Source organism: Hipposideros armiger, unplaced genomic scaffold (genome assembly GCF_001890085.2).
Source record: "Hipposideros armiger isolate ML-2016 unplaced genomic scaffold, ASM189008v1 scaffold_240, whole genome shotgun sequence".
Lineage (NCBI taxonomy): Eukaryota > Metazoa > Chordata > Mammalia > Chiroptera > Hipposideridae > Hipposideros > Hipposideros armiger.
In genome coordinates this window covers 1,565,681-1,570,984 of record NW_017731590.1, presented here as the reverse complement: position 1 = coordinate 1,570,984, position 5,304 = coordinate 1,565,681, and positions in this window count along the sequence as shown.

Sequence of the window (5,304 nt, the reverse complement as noted above, 5' to 3'; positions counted from 1 at the left end):
TACCTCAGGTCAGAAGTAACCAAAATTCAGTTCTGCACCTTTGCTCTAGATGCCTAAACAATCTTACTGAATACCACTTACCATGAAAAGAGCTAGTCTACGTCTTCAAAAAACCATGAGGCATCTGATTCTGATGTCTTGTGTTAATGCCCTCATTATAACTAGGGAAGCACTAGCCTAAGGGCGATGTCCTTTAAGTCAACCTGGGACAAAAGATATCGCTCTGTCTGGCATGGAAATCATATTAAAAGCCACAGGCAATGGTGAAAAGGAATCAGCTCTCTAAACCCAAAGATGTTATACTTGACATCCCCAGACCCGCTCAAATTCAAAAGGTGTTCAAAGCAGAGATTGGGAACTCTTGGCCCTGTGTGCCAGATGGTGGGACCTACCAACAGGCTCAGGAAACACCACACCCTTGGGGCTCTGCACCTGCCATGCACTCCCCAGCCCTGGGAATTTGCCAAGGGGCCATCAGCACCCTCACCAAGCACTCCTATACTATGATGGTGGGTGCTGGGAATGTGTTAAAGTGGCATGAAAGATGACGCCTGTCCCAAGCTTCCAGTCATTTACACACTTCCAGCCCACTCCCTGCTGACCTTGATGATAGGATTTTTTAATTGTGGTAAAATATACATAACATGAAATTTATCATCTTAACCTTTTTTGAGTGTACAATTCAGTGGCATTAAGAATAGTCACACGGCTGTGCAACCATCACCACTATCCATCTCCAAAACTTTTTCATCTAAAACTCCATTCCCATTAAACATAAATCCCCACACCTCCTTCCCTCCATCCCCAGACCCTGGTAACCACCATTTCACTTTCTGTCTTTATGAATTTGACTGTTCTGCAGTGGGATCATACAATAGTTTTCCTCTTATTTTTTGCTTGCTTATAACTTAGTATCATACTGTCAAGTTTCTTGTTGTAGCCTGTCAGAATTTCCTTTCTTTTTGAGGTGAAATAGTATTCCACTGTATGTATATACTACATCTGTTTATCCATCACTGGACATTTGGCTTGATTTCACTTTTTGGCTATTGTGAATAATGCTGCTATGAACATGGGTATACAAATATGCACTCAAGTCCCTATTTTTATTTTTATAAATGCGATTTTAGCAAAAGGAGCATTTTTCCCTTAGATACACAGACCTGAAAAGCAAAGTAGTTTGTATAATTTCTAAAAAAAATTTTCCCCCCAAGATTCCACTGTGTCAACTTCAGAAAGGATGTCACTTACACAAGACCATTTATGTCAAATTGAAGCCCTACTTCAGAGGACATGAATCTGGTAGGAAGTTAATGATTCTTAAGAAAACCTCCAAGCTGGGACAAGCTTGCTTACTTTAGAGGTCTGGTTTTACTGGGAAGTCTGCTCTCTGGACCCCTCTGTGAGAGTGCCAGCTTGGACTTAAGGTTCCTAAGCAGTTGTATTTGGGTTAAAATTTAGCAGCCAAGAACTTAAACAGAAACTTCGTCCTGAGTAACTCTGCGAAACACTATCTGGGTTGGATTTAGTGTTTGGACTGCTTCGGAAAGCTGTTCAAATCGACTTCTCCAACCATAGCCTGGAAGTTTGGATTATGGAGGGTCCTGCTTGTCAGTATCAACTTTAAGCTCCCCAAATTTAACTCTGGGTATTAAAAATATCCAGTTCAGGAACTCATTTCCCTGGGTTGTGACTTTCATTTGTTAGTGTTCCAAACTCTATCCAAAAGAGAACCATAGAAGAAAATTTGAGATCATTATTTTTAGCATCTACAGTTATATTTGGCAGTTTCAGGGATGAAGAAAAGTCAATGAAAGGGATGCAAATCCTTTTGTAATGCCATCATTGAATCTTTGGCACCTTTAAGTGCTACAATTCACTTGTCACTAAAATATATTTTTTTAAATAGAGCGTACACACACACACACACACACACACACACACACCATCAAGAGTGCCAGCGCCTTGAGTTCAATCAACTAGAAGTCGACAACACTAAGTGTCTCCATTTGTAAAATGGTAATAATAATACTCACCACCTGCTTCCCGGGGCTGGTGTACGGGTTTGTGTTCATTTCCGAGAGGGGCTTCAGATCCTTGAGTGAAAGGTGTGATGCACAGTATTATAATTCCCACCACAGGGTAACATATGGAGAGGGAAAGAAAGTGTATAGATACGTATGTTTCTGTTTAAACTCTGTGTGCAATTCTGACTTTTATCTTATTTTGCCTTTAAGCTAAACTGCATGGGTCACATTTAGAGCATATGTTGTTATCATTCGCCTTTTTTTGCTGAAGAGAATTGAGTGAATAACGGGTATTGTTTTCCTATTTGCCGTGGTGAGAGTGGTTGCACGTTTAGAAATCCCTGACTGGACACACAAAACAACAGAGTTTCTTGTTATTATGCTGACACTGAGGGGCTTCAGTTTGTGTTTCCCCCATTCTATTCTCCGCGGATATTACAGATCCAATGTTGAATATTTTGAAGTTGGCAAAGTATTACTTTGCAAGCGAAAAATTCTTTTCACCCTCCTTGATAAAAAGAGCGGACAATGAAACCATCACACTATGGGTTACCCATATGCCTCTCACTCACAGCCTCTTAATTGGTCTAATGTGCTTTTCACTTTTTGTCTTTTCCTATAATGAGCTTTCATGTTTGTGATCTTATATTTTCAACCCTTGCTGAGGACCCATAAGTGGGTTTAGGAAAGAACCTATGCTTCTGCAGAAGGCCTTTTTCTTCAGTTGATTTTAATTAGAAACCAGGTGGTACAAACCCTAAAGGTTGGTGGTGTTCCTTGGATGTAAGATGTGAAATGGGTTGAAGTAACACTGTATTAGTCATGAGGCAGAAATGGAGTAATGTTGACATGACTTGAAAGTAGCATTGTTGAGTAAATGAGTATGTGAGAAGCACTTGCTAAACTAAATGAGTTTTGCAGTTGTATGCACATTTGTGTAATCCTGTTTATTGATGCCTGAAACAATTTCCAAATAGAAACAAATCCACGAAGAAGAAATATGTTTGGAATTATTTGTTTATATGACAATTAAAAAAAAACCACGGGAATCCAACTGCCGCATTTCATGCACTAAGTATACCATATGTAGACGCTTCCCCTCAGAAAATTCAGCAGCAACCTTTACTGTCTGACGCAGAACAATAAGAAATAACCCTGTGTCTTTTACTTGCTCTCTCAACCATTTTCAACATGAGAGTTAGTTTTGTAAAAATGTGTTAGTCAAACAGAATATCAGGATACCGATGCTATTGTCTTTAGAAACTAATGAAGAAATACCTAATTTTTCTTAATGCCATATGAATAAGAATAATGTCTCTGATAGAAAAATATATGTTTGCATATTTTTCTTAAAAAAAAATCTAGGTATCTTTAAGGAAATACATATGCGCTTACAATGGGCCAGGCACTATTCTTAAGTACCTTACAAATATTAGTTCATTTAGTCTTCATTGTAATTCCTTGAGTACTATATTTATTCCCAGCTGAAAGAAGAGGAGATTGAGGCACAGAGAAGTTCAGAAACTTGTTCAAAGTCGCACAGCCAGTAAATAGGGAACCAGGGTTCAAAAGCAGTCTAGCTCCAGTGTCCACGCTTTAATTATCACATTGCTGCCTTTCCACAGAGTAAAGCCTCCATGTATTAGGATACTTTTTTTTTTTAGAAGATTCGGGTTCCTAGTTGAATTTGCCATCTAGACACCAACGTTTTGTTTTAGGAGCTCACATGCTGGAGGCAGTCTACCTCCGTGCCTGCTGGCTGTCCCTGGACCCAAAGGACTCTCCCTCTCGTGCCCATTTCTCTACTTTTGTGAGAGAACACTTGTTGCTGTCTGACTCGCTTAAGAACTACAAGTAGCCTTAGCCCTGCCAGCTGCAATCCCAGACTGGATCACTTCTCCAGATTTGAGGTTAATCAACTGCAAATTCCATTAGCTTCATACAGAGTGAAAATAAAGAACAGACGGCTTCACATGGGAGCCTGAAGTCAGGTGCGGCTCCTCCAGGCTGGCCTGCAGGTATCGGTTTTTTCCCTGTGCCTCAAAAAGGAACGGTGCCTTCAGTAGGGAGCCAGATCAAAGAAGGGCCGCTCCCGAATGCTTCTGCCATTGGGAAAGCTCTCAGAGTGTACCCCACACACACCCACAGACGCCTTGATTTTCTGGGAAGACGTAAAATTTGAAACCCCAGTCGAGTCTCTTCTGGCCTCTGTGAGAACGTTTCCTAGGTGCCCATCGGCACGCTGCTGTGGTGGGTAGGCAGTGCTGACAACTGATTCCTCTGCGCACTAGACAAGGCGGCCAAGACACAGGTTCAAAAGGGCTGCTCGGACTTTGAGGTGGTCCTTCCTTGAGGCTTTCGGCTTCTTTTCATACGTCCTGATGTAGAATGGCTTTAAAACACAAAATAAAGGCCATTTTCCAAAGATCGCTGATGTTTTTCAAAGAAGAACAAAAGTGAACTTGCTAGGACATATTCAAATACAAGCTGTTAGTTTCCCATTAATCTAAGTTGGCCAAACAAAAGCTTTGCTGGTGGGATGAAAGAAGTATTATATAGCAGTGTTGAGTAAGTTAGCAGTTTCCTTAAAAAATGCGCACTGCTATTGGTCTCCTTGTGGGAAGCTTCCCAGTGATCAGGTGAGAGTTCAATTTCCGTTTGACTTTTTAAATGCCATATGGTCATTGTCTACACACTTTTCAGTTTTCCCTGAATCCCTGCCCCACGCCATTGGCTGGGTTACTGTTTTGCTTTTCTATTTTCCCTCATTTAATTGCTTATTTCTTTCCACCCCCAGATTAAGGAAAATATTGTCACCGTTAAAACAAGAAAAACGCAATAACCCCATCGCTGGGAACTTACACGCTAACCAACTCCGATCACAAGTGGCCCCTTTCTAATCATCGTTTGTGGTGGAATGAAAGATGCAATTGTCTGGAAGGGATGAATATGGGATCCATGCTGGCTTGAGGGTCAAAGGTCATCACATGCAAAGGTCCCTTTCTCTCTGGCACAGCTCCCTTTGTATAGCATAGTTTGGCAGCTATCTTCTTGCACTTCGGCTACCTGCCAGTGCAGCTGGTACTGTGTCTGGTGCAGACAACAAAGCGTCACTCAGCAACCAGCAGCTCTGCATGGGGCCGCTTTTCTCAGATGACAAAGAAAGATGGGCTATACATTCTACCATCGCTGCCCATTAAAAGGACTCTTAAATTGCATTACTACAAGTTATTGTTAATTATGTAGTAGTCACTGGAGCTGTAGGAGCTTTCCGGGG